At 43.9% G+C, this 22752-nt stretch overlaps 1 protein-coding gene across 3 annotated transcripts in view; it reads right to left on the bottom strand.

Annotated features, from left to right (window-relative positions):
- The window catches only part of CORO2A (coronin 2A), a 209395-nt gene that overhangs the window by 41151 nt on the left and 145492 nt on the right, over positions 1 to 22752 (bottom strand). The gene's annotated exons all lie outside the window — the stretch shown is intronic.

Below are 22752 nucleotides of genomic sequence, written 5' to 3' on the forward strand. Positions count from 1 at the left end.
ACTATTACTGAGATGCCCTATGTCTCGGCCCTGGCTGACCTCCCTGCCACAGTGATTGCATTTGGCCTTCTGACCGACACCAATTCTTTTAAAATGCTGCCAAATGCTGGAACGGCAGCCACCACCTCGGACACTGCCTGATGGAATCCCTTCCACTGCAGTAGTCCCACTCTTTCTGAGGTTCGGCAGGAGCAGGAGGAAGAGACCTGAACATCCCAGGTATTTTGGGTTCTGTGATGGATTGAGGCCTAATGGTTGCATTGGCCCATTCTGATGCTGGAGGCTTAGAAAGCACTTGGGCAGGGGTCTTTTCAGAAGAAAAAAGTAGTGGGGACTGAGGGGAGATACTTTCTGGGCTGTCGATGGTGACAACATGGGTAGAGGGCTGAAAATTTAATTTGTCTACAACAATGTCAGGAAAGCCTACTTCCACCTCTTTCACGTTGTCAGGGAACAGTGATCATTAGAAGCAGTAAACTCTGTCTCCTTGCTGACCGCTGCCAAGCTCCCTGTAGTGCTGATGGTGATGGCACTGACAGCAATGGTGGTGGTGACATCATCATGAGCCTCTGCCTCCTGACATTTTTCCTGCTGCATGGCCAGGATCTCCAGCTTTGGCTGCACAAATGTATGTGCACTGGGAACCCCTTTGGCCTGCCCTCTTCCATAAAAGGTACCAATGGGCAGCATGCTACCATGGGCAGCAGTGGCAGCAAATGTCTGCTGTTTGCCAGGCTCTTTACCACCAGCAGTCTTCAATCCCATTCGCCTCAGCTTTATGGGAGGTGAGCTGAGCTCAGAGGGCGCAGAGACAGAACGTCCCACCTGCTGCTCATGTACACAGCTCATAGCTCTCCCTCTCCCAGCAGCACTCTTACTGCTTTTTTGGCCTTGTTTGCTGCTCATTTTTCCTTTAAAAGTTAGAAAAATGTAGACAAAAAAAATATGATTTTGATTGCAGCAAACTAACACCAAAATCACCAAATAAAAAATATTATACCAACAGAAAATAACAAAATATTAACTAAATGAAACAAGAAATGAAAAAATAAAATAAAAAAAAAGAAGATCCGAAGAACTAAAACACTAACTATACACTCGCAATCTACAACAGACATAAACTAAAATGAACAATGAAAAACTAAGGATTGCAAAGATATTCACTCAGATGCACAGACAAATAATCGTGTGATCTGCTCCACTACACTAACTAACCCACAAAGGGAAGTCACATGATCGGGCCTGCCCTGTAGGCCTCAGCAGCAGAAGAAAACCTCTGATTGGTCAACCAAGTCACATGTTTCCATAGTAATGAGATTTGGACAGAAAAGTGAACGGAACGCATCTAACGAAAATTCCTATTTCGGATAGGAAATTCTAAAATGGAATTTCGTATTTTGGATAAAAACCAACTTCCATCAGCATCGACTGTCATATTGAGGTATATATTTTTTCCTTTAAATTCATCGTAAAGAACGTTCATACAAGTTAACGAACCTAACGACAATTCGTATTTTGCACGAATTGAAATTGAATTTCAGACACGAAATACAAAGTACAAATTAATTTTAATACGAATCATAAGGGAACAGAACGAAAACAAAATTTATTGACGGCGCCCATGTCTAGTTTTGTTAGGAGTATAGTAGGATACCACTGTGATTAGAGAATCGAATAGACATCCTGTGAGTATAAGATAGCGACCTTCTGAGTCTTTGATCTCTGTCAGAAGGGAAAAGGGTGTAGTACGATGAAAGGCTATTAGCACCTGTCGTTGTTTAGTTTTGGCAGAGGCTGTGAAAAATTGGGGATAAGCAGAACCAAAATATTTAGGGGTCACCTTATCTGCAAAATTTTTTTTTTGGAGGCATACATGTTCTTTTGAGGAAGCTAAGGAGTGAAAAACTTTAGTCCGCTTTTGTGGGATATTTAGACCTTGTACTCTTAGCATAAGGACACTTAAGGGGGCCACTGGTAAATCTTAAAGGAAATATTGTAGTATGCTGCATTAATAGATTGAAAGCCTACAATTACCCCAGGGGCCTCAGGACTCCTTTTTCTTCTTTATGCTGCAGAGAGTTCTTAACCACTTCAATACTGGGCACTTATACACCTGGGCAGGAGCCCAGACAAATTTTGAGCTTTCAGCTCTGTCGCATTTTGAATGACAATTGCACGGTCATGCTACACCGTATCCAAGCTACATTTTTATCATTTTGTTCCCACAAATAGAGCTTTCTTTTGGTGGTATTTGATCACCTCTGGGGTTTTTATTTTCTGCTAAACAAATAAAAAAAGGCAGAAAATTTAGAAAAAAAAAAACTTTTTTTGTTTCAGTTACAAAACTTTGTAAATAAGTAAGGTTTCTCCTTCACCGATGAGCACTGACGGGGCTGCAGTGATGGGCACTGATGAGGCGGCACTGATGGGCACCAATGATGTGGCATCAATGAAGTCGCACTGATAGGCGGCACTGTTAGATGGCACTGATATGCGACACAGATGGACACTGATAGGTGGCACAACTAGGGAACTGGTAGGTGGCACGGATTGTCATGGATGGGTGGCATGGATGGGCATGGATAGGCGGCACGGATGGGCACTGATAGGCGGCACAGATGGGCACTGATAGGCGGCACAGATGGGCATTGTAGCGTACAGTATTGTAGGGATGGATGCCAATCAGTGCCGCCAAACAATAATGCATGCCAATCAGTGATGCCCATTGTGGGCATTGATTGGCATTCATTATGGGCATTGATTGGCATCCATTGTGGGCACTGACTGGCATCCCTGGTGGTCTAGGGGGGCATACCTGCTGCTGGGCATCCCTGGTGGTTTGGTGGCGTCCCTGGTAGTCCAGTGAGGGCATCCTCGGGGAGGCTGTGCTGATAATCGATCAGAACAGACCCCCCCTGTCAGAGGAGCAGCCGATCGGCTCTCCTCTACTCGCGTCTGACAGACGCGAGTGGGGAAAAGCCGATCATCGGCTCTTCCTATTTACACTGTGATCAGCCATGATTGGACACGGCTGATCACATGGTAAAGAGTCTCCGTCAGAGACTCTTTACCAAGATGGTAGTTGCGGTGTGTCAGACTGACACACCGCAACAACGATCGCCGCGATGCGCGCCCCCGGGGGGGGGGGGGGTCATATGACGTCCGGTCAGGATATTAAAACCACTTTGCCACCGTCATTTTGCTATATGGCGGGCGGCAAGTGGGTAATGACACTGGCTGTATGTTTGAGGTCATTGTCCTGCTGTAGAATAAAATTGGGGCCCATAAATTGCCACCCTGATAGTATGGTATGATGGATAAGTATCTGTCTGTATTTCTCAGCACTGAGGACACCATTAATCTTGACCAAATCTCAAATTTCATTTGCAGAAATGCATCCCCAAACTAGCAAGGAACCTCCACCATGCTTCCCTGTTGCCTGCAGAAACTCATTATTTGTACCGATCTTTACCACTTCACGAAGAAAATACCTCCCTCTACAGTCAAATATTTTTGGTCGCAATTCTTCCATGAAAACCACTTCTGGACAGACTTCTCCAGACAGTAGAAGGGTGTACCTGGGTCCCACTGGTTTCCTCCAGTTCTGTGCTGATGCCACTGCTAGAGATCTTCCAATGTCAAAGGGAAGCAAGCATGATGTGTCTTTCATCTGCTGCACGGTTTCCTTAGCCGACAACTGCTTCTACGGTACTCAATGTTGCCCATTTCTTTGTGCTTCTCCAAAAGGGCTTAACCAGTTAAGGACCGCCGCATGTAATTCTACGTCGACAGAATGGCATGTACGGGCACAAGCACATACCCGTACGTGCTTGCCTTCCAGCGGGTGGGGGGGTCCGATCGGACCCCCTCCCGCTGGCTGCGGCGGTCCAATTTGCTTCAGGAGCGATCCAAGATGAGGGGATGGCCATTGGTTTCTGGCCATCCCCTCTCGATCACTCCTGGCGAATGAGAAGCTTCCCCTGCCTGTGTATTGTAAACACAGGCAGGGAGGAAGTGATGTCACTCTCCTCGTGGTGGTCTTTTTGACCGGACGGCGAGGAGAGAAGACATCCAAGTAAGTGCACCAACAGTCCACTGACACATAGATACACATAGGCACACTTTTCACCCCGATCACCCCCCCAGTCACAGTGTCACCGATTGTAGTGATCATTTATTTACTGATCACTGCATTTAGTGTCAGTTGTGACTGTAAAAAGTGTCAGAGCAGTTAGTATAAGGCCCCTTTAGGTCCAGGGTAGCCCCCTACCCCCCAATAAAGGTTTAACCCCTTGATTGCCCCCCAGTTAACCCTTTCACCCCTTTTGCCAGTGTCACTAAGCAATTGTTTTTCTAAACGCTGCATTAGTGTCACTGGTGCCGCTAGGTAGATAGTTATTTTTTAGGTTCACCGCCAGGTTTTTCTAGTGTTAGGTACCCCCATATATAACCTAATAAAAGGTTTTAACCCCCTGATTGCCCCTAGAGTTAACCCTTTCATCAGCTATCACTGTATAAGTGTCACTGGTGATGCTGGTTAGCCAGTTAGTTATTTCGTTATTTAGGTTCCCTGTTAGGTTTTTATATAGCGTCAGGTACCCCCATATCCTACCTAATAAAGGTTTTAACCCCCTGATTGCCCCTAGTTAACCCTTTCACCAGTGATCACCGTATAAGTGTTACGGGTGACGCTGGTTAGTTAGTTCGCTTTTTATAGCATCAGGTCACCCGCCATTTATTACCCAATAAAGGTTTAACCCCCTGATCACCCGGCGGGTGATATCAATTAGGTTTTAGGGTCAGATAGGGTCTGCGTCACCCCAGGCAGCGCTAGGTTAGTGCCAGTACCGCTAACACCCACGCACAAAGCATACACCTCCCTTAGTGGTATAGCATCTGAACAGATCAATATCTGATCAGATCTACACTAGCATCCCCAGTAGTTTAGGGTTCCAAAAAAAACGCATTGTTAGCGGGATCAGTCCAGATACCTGCTAGCACCTGCGTTTTGCCCCTCCGCCCAGCCCAGCCAACCCAAGTGCAGTATCGATCGATCACTGTCACTTACAAAACACAACACACATAACTGCAGCGTTCGCAGAGTCAGGCCTGATCCCTGCGATCACTAACAGTTTTTTTTGGTAGCTTTTTATACAGTCGCTGACAGCCTAGGTGCTTTTTTACCTGTGAGTCTCACTAGTGTACCCCTAAATTTAGAGCCCAAAATGGCAAAGCGAAGGTACACTAGTGAAGAGGCCTACACGTTTCTGAGCATGACAGATAGTGAAGAGGAAGTCACTGATCTGTCAGATTCAGGCTTAGAATACGATCCTGTAGAGGACAGCGGCTCCATGACAGATAGCTCTGACGACGAAGATGAGGTCCCTGCTAACGTCAGGTGTACCGGACCCCGATCTTCTGATGTTGTTGAGGTGCAAGAACCGCAGGTCCCTCGTATGGAGCAGAGACGTACTAGAGCCGCTCATCCTTCTGGTGAACTGGCAAGCACCAGCGGCCTAGTACACCCTGGACGTACATCCAGCACTGCAGTATCACGTGGTGACGTGGAGAGTCCCACAAGTGCAGTTCAAGCTGGCGAGGTGGCAAGCACAAGTAGTGTCCCGCTGCCACCAAGAAGAAGACAAAGGCAGGCCCGTCGTTCCCATAGTGCCCTTCCTGCAGAATTCGCCAATCCTGATTGGGTGCCCACCACTTCTGCAGCACCAGTACTTCCCCCATTCACTGGCCAACCCGGTATTCAGGTGGATACAGCTTATTTTACGCCACTTGATTTTTATTCGCTGTATTTCACGGAAGATCTCTAAAGATCTATTGTGGACCAAACGAATTTATATGCTGGTCAACACATCGCCACTAATCCCCAGTTGCCTTCCCTTGCCAGAGATTGGAAACCAGTTACGGTTTCCGAATTTAAGACCTTTCTGGGCCTTTCCCTCAACATGGGCACACATAAATTCATGGCGTTGCGGGGATATTGGTCCACGCATCCGACTGACCACATGCCCGTGTTCTCTAACTCCATGTCCAGGAAACGATGCGAGCAGATCTTGCGGTTCTTGCACTTCAATGACAATGAACTTTGTCGTCCTCGTGGAGACCCTGAATACGATCGGCTCTACAAAATTTGGCCCCTCATAAACCACCTCAACCAACGTTTTGCAGCCTTGTTTATTCCCCATCAAGTTGTCTGCGTTGAGGAGTCCCTGATTAAATTTTCTGGTCGCTTGTCATTCAAACAGTACATTCCCAACAAGCGTACCAGATACGGGGTCAAGCTCTACAAGTTCTGTGACAGGGCCACAGGCTATACATGGAGCTTTATGGTTTATGAGGGTAAAGATAGTCACGTAGAGCCGGAGAACTGCCCTGACTACATAGGAAGTGCTGGCAAGATAGTGTGGAACTTGGTGTCACACTTGTTCGGAAAGGGGTACCACTTGTACGTGGACAATTATTACACGAGCGTGCCACTGTTTAGTAATTTGTTTGATCATCAGATTGGAGCATGTGGCACCGTGCGACCTAATCGCCGGGGCTTTCCCCAAGGGCTTGTAGATTCCCATCTTAGGCTGGGGGAGAGAGCCTGCTTGCGGTGTAATAATTTGCTCGCTATGAAGTGGAGGGATAATAAGAATGTTTTCGTTCTTACCTCCATTCATACAGATACAACGGTCCAAATTCATACGGAGACTGGTATTGTGGAGAAACCCCTCTGTGTCCACGAAAATAACAAAAATATGGGAGAGGTGGACCTCAATGACCAGTTGTTGGCGCTGTATCTAGTTGCCCTTAAGGCCAGACGCTGGTACAAAAAAGTGTCTGTTTACTTATTTCAATTGGCTTTGCTGAACACTCATGTGCTATACAGAGCTTCAGGTGGGACTTTAACCTTTCTTTTTTTCCCCAGACATTCTGTATCCAGACGGTTCTGCACCTCACCATTCCCAACCAAATGCAGTAAGCCGGCTGCATGAGAGGCATTTTCCTTATGTCCTCCCGAGTACCCCTACCCAACGAACCCCCGAAAGAAGATGTCGTGTCTGTACCAAGCGCGGATATAGGCGTGATACCCGTTGTTATTGTCCACGCTGTCCTGGCAATCCTGGTCTTTGCCTTGGTGAATGTTTTGAACGCTACCACACACTAGTGAAGTTTTAGCATAGGGTACAGCATTTCACAGGCTAGGCACACTAATACAGGGTCTCCCAAGATGCCATCGCATTTTGAGAGACCCAAACCGTTACAGTTGTTACAGTTTACAGTTCAAAAAAAAGTGTAAAAAAAAAGAAAAAAATATATAAAATATAAAAACCAAAAATAGTTGTTTTATTGTTCTCTCTCTCTCTATTGTTGCTCTTTTTTACTGTATTCTATTCTGCAATATTTTATTATGTTTTATCATGCTTGCTTTCCAGGTATGTATTTTTTTTTTATACTTTACTGTTTACTGTGTTTTATTGTTAACCATTTTTTTTGTTTTCAGGTACGCCATTCAGCTGCAGCGCGGATTTATTTATCCTGACAGCAATAGCGTTTGCTCCCACGATACATAAAGCCGTGACTCCAGTGCTGTAGGAGGTGATTTCACCACCACAGTTAAAAAAAAAAAAAAAAAAAAAAAAGAAAAAGAAGAGCATATATGCCGAAGCAGGGGAGGAGGAGCGATTTTGCTCCTAATGCCGCGTACATACGGTCGAAATTCCGACGAAGGGCTTGCCCGTGGAAAAGTTCGACCGCGTGTACGCGGCATAACTTCTTTGCCCCCATGATGCCCCCATGCATAACTTTTTTTGCGGGAGGATGCCCCCATGCTTCGGCATATATAAATGGTGCATGTATGCCCATCATTAGAAGTGGGTGGATGAAGGGAGGTATTCTAATGGTGGGCATACCCACCGATCAATCTCTTTTTTTTCGTTCAGCCAACATGACTCTCAGCAAATAGCTTGGGGTGTCTACTTTCCAAAATGGGGTCATTGGGGGGGGTTTGTGCTATTTTGGCCTTTTATGGCCTTCGAAACTGTAATAGGTAGTGAGGAGTGAAATCAAAAATTTGCGCCCTTAGAAATCATGAAGGCAGTGATTGGTTTTCGAGGCCCCGTACGCAGCTAGGCTCCCAAAAAGTCCCACACATGTGGTATCCCTGTACTCAGGAGAAGCAGCAAAATGTATTTTGGGGTGCAATTCCACATATAACCATGGCATGTGTGAGAAATATATAATTTTGTGACAACTTTTTGTAAAAAAAATAGTATTTTTATTTTTTGTCATTATTCAATCCCTTGGGACAAAAAATAAATAAATATTTAATGGGCTCAACATGCCCCTCAGCAAATAACTTGGGGTATCTACTTTACAAAATGGGGTCATTTGGGGGGGTTTTGTGCCATCTTGGCATTTTATGGCCATCAAAACTGTGATAGGGAGTGAGGAGTAAAATAAAAAATGAATGCCCTTAGAAATCCTGAAGGCGGTGCTTGGATTTCGGGGTCCCGTACGCGGCTAGGCTCCCAAAAAGTCCCACAGATGTGGTATCCCCATACTCAGGAGAAGCAGCAGAATGTATTTTGGGGTGTAATTTCACATATGCCCATAGCATGTGTGAGCAATATATCATTTAGTGACAACTTTGAGCAAACAAAAAAAAAAAAGTTTGTAATATTCCTGCAACTTGTGGCAAAATATAAAATATTCCATGGACTCAACAGGCCTCTCAGCAAATAGCTTGGGGTGTCTACTTTCCAAAATGGGGTATTTTTGGGGTATTTTGTGCTATTTTGGCATTTTATGGCCTTCGAAACTGATAGGTAGTGAGGAGTGAAATCAAACATTTTCACCCTTAGAAATCCTGAAGGTGGTGATTGGTTTCGGGGTGCCGTACGCGGCTAGAATCCCAAAAAGTCTCACACATGTGGTATCCCCGTACTCGGGAGAAGTAGCAGAACATATTTTGGGGTGCAATTCCACATATAACCATGGCATGTGTGAGCAATATATCATTTAGTGACACATTTTTGTAAACATTTTATTTATTTTTATTTTTTTGTCATTATTCAATCCCTTGGGACAAAAAAAAAAAAAATATTCAATAGGCTCAACATGCCACTCAGCAATTTCCTTGGGGTGTCTACTTTCCAAAATGGGGTCATTTGGGGGGGGGGGGGGGTTGTACTGCCCAGCCATTTTAGCACCTCAAGAAATGAGATAGACAGTCATAAATTAAAAGCTGTGTAAATTCCAGAAAATGTACTCTAGTTTGTAGACGCTATAACTTTTGTGCAAACCAATAAATATACGCTTATTGACATTTTTTTTTTTACTAAAGACACGTGGCTGAATACATTTTGCCCTAAATGTATGACTAAAATTGAGTTTATTCGATTTTTCTTATAACAAAAAATAGAAATATCTTTTTTTCCTCGAAATTTTCGGTCTTTTTCCATTTATATCGCAAAAAATAAAAATCGCAGAGGCAATCAAATACCATCAAAAAGAAAGCTCTTTTTGTAGGAAGAAAAGGACGTAAATTTTGTTTGGGTCCAACATATCATGACCGCGCTATTACCAGTTAAAGCAGTGCAGTACGAAATTGTAAAAAGACCTCTGGTCCTTAGGCTGACAATTGGTCCGGGGCTTAAGTGATTAAACAGCACGTTTTGAAGAGTCAGTCTGCATTTAAATATTTGCCCGGGAGAGACCTTGCTGATGTAAGACTCAGCACGCTAGGTAGTATTGCATGGTGTATGAACTGTGACATGAAATGGTCTTCCACAACCTCACCTTAGTATCAGAGTTTGGCTGTTCCTCACTCAGTTTTATACACAGCTGTTTCTGTTTCAGTTAATTACTGCGTTTCAACCTACATATGAAATTGATAAGTAGCACCAGCTTGGTACAACTGGTTAATCATTCACTTGATTTCATGCAAGTGTACTAAGTGTGCAAGTATAAGAATTGATGCTGGTTTGAAGCCAAAGGGTAGTCACACCAAAATATAGATTTTTCTTCTGTTCCCTCACTTTGCATTTTGTAAACTGATAAAAATAAACAATTAAAATGCATATTTTTAAAATCATTCTTACTTTACTGAATTTCTTCACACCTGCCTAAAACTTTTGCACAGTACTGTATATATTTCCAAAATATATCTGTTATAGACCATATAATCAGATGCATTCATAATCCTAGTCATAATTGGTTCTCATTAGGAAGTGTGAGGGCATTTTGGGTATCTGGTTAAGGAAATCAGTTGAAAATTAAGACAAAATTTTAATTGGAAGTTAAAAAGTTTTTGCTTAGGGGTTAGGTTTTTTACTGGTTATGTCAACCTTTCTGACAAAATTAACCGTATAAGGCAGGGCAGTAAAATCATCAACTTTCTAAATACGATGGAGGGTCTCATATCCATATAAAATGAACTGTTTCCAAGAAGCGAGATTAAAATTCTACAAATTGTTTAAAAGCGCTATAGACAGAGCTATCCATGAGTTTACAGTTTTAATTTGGCAACAAGCAAAAATCTAAAAAATTCCCCATGAGGTGCAACAGCAAATTTTAGAGCTTTTTAAAATGATCACAACAAGTAAAAGCAGTATTTCTCAACGTGAAATTATTTACTGCCACACTTTGTTTTTTTTTGCCTTTACATAGGAAAGTTTTGCATATTGTGAGGAGCTAGACCAGCCTTTTTCAACCAGGATGGCTTCAGGGGTGCTTTGGCAAAATGCCTAAAAATTGCCCAAAAATTGTATACAAGCCAATGGTTAAATCAAGCCTGCTTTTTAGTTACACAAAGCCACATGTTTTCATTGTGTACCATTAAAACCATGTAGCCACGGCCATCCTAACAACCAATGATGTCATTGGTTGATAAAAATGATGTCAGGTTCCTGCACAAAATCCTTGTTTGCCTCTTCCCTGCCCCTCTCTGTCAGCACTGGAGCCACTAAAGCTGAGTAAGGAAGAGAGATGTACTAGGATACTAGTCAGTAGCTGTTTGAGAGTGTATAATGCTTTGTAAGAACAAATCACCTCCAATGTTGGTTGCCCTACATGTGTGGATGTTCCTACATTATGTTAAAACTATTAAGGTTAGTTTCTTACATTTTAGAATGGGATGCCTCGAGAATGCAGAATATTAAAGGGTGCCCTGACTGAAAAAAGGTTCAGAAACACTACACACTTCTGCTTAGCTTAGTCTCTGAAGTCACTTTGCTTATATCGTAACATATAAAATAAAATGTTCAGTTTGCCATATATAAATTTGGCCACTAGAGGGCCATTTTGAGTAATAAAGCGCCATAAAAATCTCCAAACGACTTGAACAGCAGAATCTCACATAAGTCAGTTACACTTTTCCTATTGCACCAATTACCATTTATGGTGGTAGAATGGATTTATAGCAAGAAAAAGCAGCAAAAAAATTATTAATTTCTCTGAATCCGTAGTAGCACACAGGTGCTGAAATAATCATTTTATTTGCGCTGTACAAAAGGGAATATTGTTGAACCTCTCTCTCACTAATGTCTTCCATCCAGTTGGGAAGTTTACTAATAAGCAATTCTTTTAGTCAGAAGCACTCATTGGGGGGTTATTTACTAAAGGCAAATCCACTTTGCAGTGCAAGTGCACTTGAAAGTAAAGTCACTGTAGATTCGAGGGGGTTATGCAAGGAAAATAAAAAACAGCATTTTAGCTTGCACATGATTGGATGATAAAATCAGCAGAGCTTCCCCTCATTTCAGGTCTACCCCTTAGATTTAGAGTGACTGCACTTCCAAGTGCACTTTCAGTGCAAAGTGGATTTACCTTTGGTAAACAACCCCTATTATCTCCAAGGACAGCACTACATGGCCCCCATTATCACAAGTAGTGCTTGAATTAGATGCACTGCTTGTAAGCACTGAGCCAAATATGGCCACTTTATGATACGCATTACATAACATTTTTAAACATCTGCATCCATCGTGTAGAGCTGGTTAATTAGGGTCACCCCAAACTGTAGCTTCTCTTTTTTTTGCTGCCCTAAAGACCACTGATCTTTTACACTTTATTGTTCATACTTGTTTACCATTAGGCTGCATTCACACCTGAGTGTAGCAATTTACGTTTTTATTTGAGAGTTTTTGAGCATTTGTAGAAGCTTATTACAGGCATTTTACAGCTTCAGGCATATTTATTTAGCCAATAGAAAGCACTGGGGGAAGTAGTGAAGTAGATTAGGGATGGAGAGCTGCTGTTTGAGCAGAAAATGAATGACAAAACGCTTGTAAAACGCTCACGTCGCCCCTTTTTAGGCATTCCCATTGAAGTCTATGGGCCCAATCTGCTAACAAGAAGCTCATGTACTTTTTTGAACAACAGAGGCTTTTTGCTTCAGGCAACAGAACGCTCAGTTGTGAACGTAGCCTTAATTATTTTACTGAAGGCCTAAAAATGAAATATGAGCAGCTTGCCTAAATCTCATTGCCCTAGGGCGGCCAAAGGCAAAATCCACATATCCAGTCCTGTATGAACTAGTCATTATGCAGTAAAATTTTCTCTCTGTACTGTACACTTTATGTCATTGGTCCCATAAAAGATGCAGGTGCACCCAGAGGAAATGATCTTGGTCTAAGCATTAGTGAAGCACATTTTCAATATACAAGGTTGATTTATTTCTGTTTCTCGTGCATGAACAGTATGCAAATAATACAAAGAACCAAATAAGCCTGAATAATAAAAAAAGGATTATTTGCATGTCAGCATGAGAATTCATTTTTCTCTTTGTTCTCTCTTCGTTCACCGTCATAAGCAAGGACATTTCAAACAAGGGGGCTGTGATAACTTTGCCTAAGTTTAAACTTTGAAGGGTTATCATCTGGCAGTGGCTTCATGTACACTGCAGCTGCTAAGCTCACATTTAGTGCTGGTTCACACTGCCGCGATGCGGGGAACCTGCGAATCCACTGCAGGTTCCCGTATCGCATGTCTCCCGGCGGCAGTTAATGCGAACTGCTGGGAGTATCAATTAAAAGTTAATGACATCCCCAAATCAGTTTGCATATCGCAGTGCGATCTGCAAATTCAGACAGGAATCGGATGGCATGCCATCCAATTCTGCTGCGGACCAAAAAAAGGGTCCTGAGTGAATTTGGTCCGAATACGATGCAAATCAACCATACTATCTGTATGGCTGAAATAGCATTGCACAGAGATCGCATGTGACTTGCACTGCGGTGCGAATCGCATCCGATATCGGACAACGCTGCATTTCAAAGGCCAAATACTTGTAACCATACCAGGTCACACACCCTCAACATGGGGGGTGTTTTGGGGCAGGGGGGGGTCTGTGCCCCCCCCCATCCCAAAGCACCTTTTCCCTATGTTAATGGGGACAAGGGCCGCCTCTTGACAACCCTGGGCGGTGGTTGTGGGGGTCTGCGGGCAGGGTTCTTATCGGAATATGGAGGCCCCCCCCAGATTCCACCCCCCTTATGTGAATGAGTATGATGTACATAGTTCTTTATTAAAAATCTTCCTCTGGTCTTCTCCACCGATGTCTTCCCTGCCGCCAACCCGGTCCTCCTCTGTTGCTGTCTCACATCATTGTGCCAGCTCTGCTCTCTCTTGGTTCTTATATAGCCATAAGGCGTGGCCATCCGGAAACGTCACCATGAGACCCCGCCCCTTGTGACATCACATGGCTTTGCAGTTCCTTTTTTCTAACACTATGTGTACATGGGGCCTAAATCATAATTTCTACCCTATAAAGGCAGTCCCTGGGTTACAAACAAGTTCTGTAGATTTATTCTTAAAGTGTTACTAAACCCACAACAGTAAAATCAGTCTGTATATGCAATAAAGCATGCTTGTTATACTCACTGTGGAATCTAAGGGGTTAATCCTCTGCATTGTGTAAAAAGGCTGTTTGATCCTGTCTTCTCTGATCCTTCTTCCACTGTCCCCAAACCATCACATAAGACAGAGCCTTTGGAGTTACTCTGCACATGCTCAGTTTAATGTGTATCACTAGAAAGTTTTTTTTTTTTTTCTGGGAGGGTGCATTTGATCAGCACAGGGCCAATCAGCATTGTCCAGACAGATGATCAGGGGTCTGACTTATTTTTTGTGAATGAATGTAAGGGGAGACTACAGACACTAGATGTTTTCAGGTGATCTTTTTATTTTTTTATTTTATTGTGTGGAGCAGTAGCAAATATTGTTAGTTTTTAATGGTCATAAGATATTAGGATTGTACTTAAAGAGGGATTCCACCAAAAAAAAAAAAAATATTAAAAGCCAGCAGCTATAAATACTACAGCTGCTGACTTTTAATAAATGGACACTCACCTGTCCCGGGTTCCAGCGATGCCGGCAGCCGAGGCCGATCGATCGCTCGGCTCTCGGCTGCTGCAGTCACCATTCTAGGTGAGGGAATCAGGAAGGGAAGCGAATCGGCTTCACTTCCCTACTGCGCATGCGCGAGCCGCGCCGCACAATAGGAAAGCTCCGCGCTGTCACTGGGACCCGTGTGTGTCCCAGCAGACAGAGCGGCAGGGCAGGAAATGGCGTAGACTCCCACGGGAGTCTATGCCCGGAAGTGGGTGAAAATACCTGTCTTTGACAGGTATCTCCACCCCCCTCCCCCCTGAAAGGTGTCAATTGTGACACCGGAGGGGGGAGAGATCCGATCAGCAGAGGTTCCACTTTAGGGTGGAATCCCGCTTTAAAGATTTAACGTGAATGAGTGTGAACATTTCTGTAAAATTCAATAAAAAACTAATTAAAAAGGTAAGCATAAAAGGTTTTTTACCTAAATGCAGAGAATGCATACAGGTAAAAAAAAATCCTTCTACCTTTACAACCACTTTAAAGCAGCTCAATTTGACTCAAAAGCCGCTTACTGCTACTGACAAGCTCAGTGCAAATCTTTCAGCATCTGAAAATCAAATCAAAGCAACTAACCCAGGTAACTCAGAAGTACTTGAAAGCATATAGCATTGGACTCTCTTCAGAGTCTGAAGATTGTCTGCACAAGCCCTATGTGTGACTAATGCGGTTTGTCTGCACCTGCCTTTACTACACAAGGCACAGCTGAAGATTAGTGCTTGTGTTACAAGAAAGACAGGAAAAGAAAAAGTCTGTCTCTCATTTCAGAAATGGTCTGAGGCAGGACCTGTCAGAGTATAGGGAATGAAATGGTAAAGTATAGACTGGGCCTGGGGATCTTTAAAAAGTACGCAAAGGCAAAATAGCAAGCACATATGCAGTATATATCTGCATTACCTGCAAACTTCATCATGTTTTATCCATTTAAAAGGTCCTGCAAGAACAGAGAGATGATTTCTGATCTGCCAAAAATACATCCAGCTTTCTTTTCTATTGTGGGCTGACAACGTACAGCTTTTTGTGGACTGAGTGAGTGGTCTGAGTCAGCCCTGTCCGTTGTCGTTTTCCTAAACTACCAAACCACTTCCACTTTGTTCTTATCCACAGCATAGAGACCAACTGACTTCTAGAACAGGGAGGGCTGAAAATTGAGATAACACAGCCAGAGAACACAGGACAGCTCCAAATTTCTGAAAAGATCAACAGGTATTTCTTGATCTTATGAAACAGATACCAAAATGCTTTCAATAGTATATTTAACAGATGAAGAGGGAAAACAAGTGAAGGGTTTATATTCTTAGGGCTTACATACACTAAGACCCCTTTCACATCGTGGGCGTTTTGCAGGTGCGATAGCATTAGAAATAGCGCCTGCAATCCGCCCTCAAACTGCTGCTCCATTCATTCCAGTGTGACAGCCCGAGGGCTTTTACACTGGAGCGGTGCGCTGGCAGGACTTCAGGAAATGTCCTGCCAGCAGCTTTTTTGGAGCAGTGAAAAAGCAGTGCGTTTACCGCTTCTCCACCGCTGCTCCCTATTGAAATCAATGGGGTAGTGCTGCATAACTGCAGGCAAAATGCCGCTATTGCGGCATACAGGGCTGGATTAACATAAGGACTATTGGAGCTGCAGATAGGCCCATTTGCCTCCAAAAAAAATAAAAATAAAAATCAACTTCAAGGATTGTAGCACGGCGACCAGGAGTCACATTTGGTAGCTAAAGACCCACTCCAGCACTGGTTAAAATATTGGGCTGCTATCATCTATGGCTCCGGAGATACAGGGTTCCTTGTGCAGCCTGTCAGAAGCTACATACAGGGCGGCCAGTACAAATACAAGCTGGAACACACTGCAGCAGACTGAGAGGATGAACGCACAGTGCTTATACTAATTATTTGTATATTACTTATGATAATTAACCCCTTGCCACCCAGGCCCATTCTGAGACTTCTCTCCTACATGTAAAAATCATCATTTTTTTGAATGCTAGAAAATTACTCAGAACCCTCAAGCATTATATATTGTTTTAACAGACACCCTATGGAATAAAATGGTGGTCTTTGCAACTTTTTATGTTACACGATATTTGCGCAGCAATTTTTCACACTTTTTTTTTGGAAAGAAACTGTTTCATTCATAAAAAAAAAAAACACACTAAAGTTAGCACAATTTTTTGTTGTGTACTAAGCGATGCTTTAAATTTTTTTTTACAGGTTACATGTTTAGAGTTACAGAGGAGGTCTAGTGCTAGAATTATTGCTCTCGCTCTAACGATCGTGGCGTATGTAACCTGTGTATCTGGCTCTGATACTAACCAGTGCCTACCCAGGGACTGAGTAGTATCTCTCCCCAGCCTGTCCCCAAACATCCTCTCACCTGCTGACCTGTGAATGGGGCAATCACTCCCGCAGTGTTATTGTGTTCTGCCAGTGAATACAATGATTAGTGTTGCTAACTATAGCTGGCAGCACTGATTGTTTTGGGGAAAACCTGACAGGCTGGTTGTACTCAAGTCGGTTAATAGGTTGACTTGTGTGAAACCAGCCAGCCCATACATAGATCGACTATGGCTGGTCTCTGCTCAATTGGTGTAATTTCAATCCATGTATGGCCCACTTAACCACTACGCAGTCCCTAAACATCTTTCCACAAACCTTTACATTTTTCCTTCCCAGATTACTTCATCCTCCTCTCCTATACATAGTGCCCACTGTCATACAATCCACACTTCTCTCCTGTACATACTGCTCACCGTCATACCCTCCACACTTCTCTCCTATAAATAACGCCCGCTGTCATATCCTACACACTCCTCTCTTGTACATAGTGCCCGCTGTAATACACTTCTCTCCTGTACATAGTGCCCACTGTCGTATTCTCCACACTCCTCTCCTATACATAGTGCCCACCGTCATACCCTCCACACTCCTCTCCTGTACATACTATTCACCGTCATACCCACCACACTCCTCTCCTATACATGGTGCCCACTGTCATACCTCCAACACTTCTCTCCCATACATAGTGCCCACTGTCATACCCTCCACACTCCTCTCCTGTACATACTACTCACTGTCATACCCTCCATACCCCTCTTCTATACATAGTGCCCACTGTCATACCCTCCACACTTCTCTCCTATACATAGTGCCCACTGTCATACCCTCCACACGTCTCTCCTATACACAGTGCCCACTGTCATACCCTCCACACTCCTCTCCTGTACATACTACTCACTGTCATACCCTCCATACTCCTCTCCTATACATAGTGCCCACCGTCATACCCTCCCTCCACACTCCTCTCCTGTAATTACTGCTTACTGTCCTACTCTCCACACTTCTCTCTTATACATAGTGCCCAATGTCATACCCTCTACACTCCTCTGCTGTGCATACTGCCCACGGTCATCCCCTTCACACTCCTCTCCTGTACATAGTGCCTTCTGCCATTCCCTCTGCACTCCTCTCATGTACATAGTGCCTTCTGCCATTCCCTCTGCACTCCTCTCATGTAAATAGTGCCCACTGTTAGACCCTCCACATTCCTCTTCCTCACCTGCACATACTTCCCACTTTAATACCATCCATACTCCTCCCCTAACAAAAACCGTTCTTTAAAATTATACTGAATATCCTCAATGTTACCAGCTCTAGAATGGGCACACTTTTGTTAGTTCAACTAAAGGAAATCTCACAGTCTTCATATTTGTTCTGCCCCATTATTAGTACTTATTTAATTTTGTAATTACTATTGTGATGTATAGAGGAACATAGGGGATGTCAGCTACTCTAAATATAGCACTTGTAAAAAAGCGTCCCTGAAAATATTTTTGAAATGTTGACAACTATGCACGTAGGCACTGCCCAAGGGCCACAGGGTCAGTAGGGGGCCCCATGAGAGGCTCCTGTGATATTAAAGCTGTAGTAAACTTTTCTAACATTACTACTTTTTAGAGGCCCTGGGGTAGGTTATGCCATAATGTACAAGTATGCTCAGCATATTAACACATTAGGGTACACTTAAATTGTCAGACTGAGCCCTCCAGTGCTGTGCTGTGATCAATCCGGCGGGGCCCGGGCACTTCCATCTTCACCCGGTCTTCCTTCTGGGTTCTGTGCCTTCGGTCACTTGCCTTGGCCAGGCTGCGTTGATATCATTCCCACACATGCTCATGTGCATCCTCTCTCTCATCCCCCCCTTTCTCTCCCATCCTCCCTCCCTTACCCCTCACATTTTTTCATCCCCTTTCTCGCTCTCATCCTCCCTCTCTCTCTTTAATTTAATTTGTTACAACAAAAAATAGTTTGCATTTTTATTTACTTATTGTTTATAAAAGGCCCCACCAAAATCCTCTGCACCAGGCCCATGATGTTCTTAATCTAGCCCTGGTGGCGTATTTCGGGTGGTTTTAACCCTTTCTCGGCCGCTAGCGGGGCGATTTTAATTTTGCAGATATGCGCTGCAAATCCGATGGTAAAATGCCGCTAAAAATAGCAGCGTTTTACCACCGACGCTATGGATGCAGCACTGTGAAAGGGGTCTAAGTGCTAGTTCACACCAGATGCAGTTCCGTGCATTTTTTTCTGCACTAAAAATGCATGCACAGTGTTTTCTATGTATTCCAATGGCTCTAGTTCACACCAGTGCAGTCATTTCCGATCAGTTTCCGGTTCAGAAAAATTTAAAAAGTAGAGCGTGCTGGAACATAGCAAATTGTATCAAAAATGCACTGGAACTGCGTGTAGCATATCAGGAGAGTAAGGATGAGCTCCAGTATGTTCGCATGGTCCACGTGCAGAGCCCACTAGGAAGTCGGTGCAGCGCTGCGCTAATCACAGGCACTGAGACTTTACCCCAATGCGCGGCTGCAGAGATCGGGCAATGTCTCGCTGCATGTGATTAGCGCAGAGCTGCGCCGACTTCCTGGTGGGCTCTGCATGTGGACCATGAGAACACACCTGAGCTCATCCCTACAGGAGAGTGTGCCTGGTCCTCAATGGAACCGATTCACACATCTCTGGAGAGGCTCTGTTGTAAATTACACGGGAGTCTTGTGTGTCTTCTGGTCTGTTTCAGGTCCAAATTCAGCCAAAAATTTGGACTGAAATTGTGCCTGAAATGGTGAACAGGGACGCACCGGACCCCTGCTGTCAGCCACTCCATACAGCAGTGTGAACCCAGCCTTAGGAACAGTTGACAGGCATACATTTTCTTCAAAACTGCTTCTCTTCCCATACAAGTCTATAGAAAGCAAAAGCAGCTGAAGACGACCAAAATGCAGGTCAAATGCACCTACAATGATATCTTAATGACCTTAGAAGTGTTTCAAATGGACATCAAATATACTCTGCAATTGCCCACCAAAGCCCATTTGCAAAGGTCCTTAGTCTTCCATCAGGGGGCACACTGCAGCTGAGTGAGAGCCTGTGTCAACAGGCTTTAAAGTGTTTGTTAACCCCCCTAAAAAAAACAAAAATGGATCCTCCAGCCGGAGCTCGTTGGCTGGGCTTCTCCTATGGGTCACAGGAGTGCAATTCATTTTGAGCTTCTGTGACCCGTTTCACCAATATCAGTCCAGGCACTGCATCATCGCGACTTTGGGAGTCTGGATCCACCAAGTGCCTGGACTGATAGCCCTCTCAGCGAGCCACTGAGACGGCCCCTCCCCACCCCTCTACAGCTTAGTGCTCCAGTGAGCGTGGAGGAGCAGAGCAGGAGAGCTGCTGACTTGACAGGCAGCAGCTCTCTGCTCGGGGAGCCAAGAAACCGAGCCATCAGAGGCGTTCAATGGCTTGGTTCTCAGTGCAGAGACGCCGAGAGACGGATGCAGCATCGGGCCGATGCTGCATCCACCCAAGTACAACACTGCAATAACCCTCAAACCCATACTTCTCTTTTAAAGTATGTTATACAGCACAGTGCTTGTGCTGTGTAATTTGGCCCCCTGTATCACCTGAAATATCTGGCTGATAATGCCAGCTTCTACCCTCCCCCCTGTAAACTGACCATGACATATCAGGGCTGCTGGGCCCTGACACCGTGTTCATTGTACGTGCCTCCGTCATCCGTAGCTATCTGAAGCTCTCCCTTTGTCTCCTCTGTCCTTCCCCCCTCCCCTACCTACCTGTCAGCTCCCTGTCTAGCGCAGATCTGCTCATCTCCCCACTGCTTCAAAACTAACTGTTCATTATATCATCCCCTCTGTCACATAAAAAAAAGCTATGTCCTAGTGCTTGTGCTTTTACAAAAAAAAAAAAAAAAAAAACTGATTTCTACCTGTATTAACAGTGCCTTCCAGCACATGACTCCCGGCTCTCTGCTCCTCCCCTCCTTGCCTCTCTGGCTGACGTCTGCAGGTGAATCTTGGCCCCGCCCACTGGAGATATCAAACAGGGAGAGCCGAGAGCCTGGAGTGATGTGATTGCTGGAAGACACTGTTAAAATAGGTAGAAATCTGCTTTTTTTTTTTTTTTTTTTTTTTTAAACAAGGTACCAGGATACAGCTTATGTGACAGAGGGGATGATATAAAGATCAGTTAGTGGCTTAACAAACACTTTAAGCTTGTGTCTATGGCATCAGTTTGGGATGCGTCTGATCTTTTGAAATTCATTACCAGGTACATCTGACCTGCAGCTGGCCACCTTTATATCTGTATTTGACCTGCTTCAAGTGGCTTTTGCACTCCTATAGACTTTTAGGGGTATGAAAAACATAAGCCCTGCACATACACAGGCCGAATGTCGCGAGCAGGACCGTTTTTAAGGCAAGGCAAAAGGGGCAGCTGCCCTGGGCCCCATCATTGTAGTGGGGCCCAAAGCAGCTGCCTCATACTTGCCAAATATCCCAGTTTAAATTCCCTTATCGCTTTAAGTTTTAGTCCCGTGCTGTATCTTGATATCCCAGTGTAAGCTTCTGCTGCTGCTGCCCAGCTCTACCCTATTGCCAGGTATAGATGACTCACCTGCAGACCCCTGTTTACATGTAAATAACCTGCATTGATATGTAAATAGTGGCTGCATTAATATGTAAATAGTCCTGGACCGTGGCATTGATATTTAAATAGAGGCGGCATTCATATGTATATCATGTCCCCCTGAGGCCATATCCATCATCACTTCTGCTGAATGCTGCTCACTTAAAGGAGAATGCTTGAAAGTTCTGCCTACAATTGTGGTCATTAAGCTTAACATCATGTTTTGCAAAATTAAGCAAATTGGAGGTGGATTCTTAAAAATAAAATGGTGCCACAGCACGCTGAATTTTGGTGCATGTGAATATGCAAGCAGGCAGTGAGGAGATGATGTGCTATAACCTTTAGCAACCAGTGAGCAGTAATGCTATGCACTAACCTCTCACAACCAATTAGTGAGCAGTAATAATGTGCAGTAACCTCCAACAACCAATTAGTGAGTGGTATAGATGTTCAGTAACCTTTAGCATTCAATCAGTGAACAGTATTGATGTACAGTAATCTCTAGCAACCAATCAACAAGCAGAAGTCATGTCCTGTAACCTCTAGAAAATAACAGTGAGCCATAATGTGTGCTGTACACTGTAACCAATCTCAATAGCTGCCTGATCTTATTCAGTAAACTGATTTTGAGTCTAGCTGCTATTTATTGTATGTTTCAAAGCATGCAGAGAGTGAAATTGCATGGAAGAGTGGGCCCAAGAAAATGTTTACCCAGGGTCCAGTCAATATTAAAGATGGCCCTGGTTGCGAGACATCAACAATAAAAACTGGCCAACATTTGGCCCGTGTGTATGCAACAGCTCAGTGGGGCAGATCGCTGTACTAAACTCATAGTGTGTACCGGGCTTAAGAGTGGACCAAGGTGTGCTCTATAGCGCTTTCTCTATACTTTTTACATTTTATTGCACTTAAGTGAAAACATAAATGAATAGTACTATAACCTAAATTAATACAGGCCTCAAAGCCAAACCACAGGCACAAAAACGTAATTTGTATTCCTTGAGAGTCACTAATGATATAAATCTTCTTTATATGCATCAAATGCCTTTACAAAATCAGTTAATCAATTTGTAAGTGCACGGGTGACATCATCACTCCATTGTATTTAGCTTGTGCAGAAAGCAGAACTGTTGGAAGGACGCATCAGGCTCCACCTACTACAGGCTGCCGGCAGAAAACTACAGAGGAGAGGAGTAAAAATACAAGACCAGTTACGCTGTTCAAAGAGAGAGGAAGCTCCAGCACAGAAACAAAATGTTTTATACCAGATTACTGCACAGACTTGGAAGAAATACTGTACATGAAGTAATACACGTGGCCCTCTCAAACAACAGGAACAATATTTGCTTAACCAGTTCCCGACCGGCGCACGACGATGTATGTC

This window comes from Lithobates pipiens, unplaced genomic scaffold, assembly GCF_037356315.1.
Source record: "Lithobates pipiens isolate NorthernLeopardFrog02 unplaced genomic scaffold, aLitPip1_a1.2 Scaffold_13, whole genome shotgun sequence".
Lineage (NCBI taxonomy): Eukaryota > Metazoa > Chordata > Amphibia > Anura > Ranidae > Lithobates > Lithobates pipiens.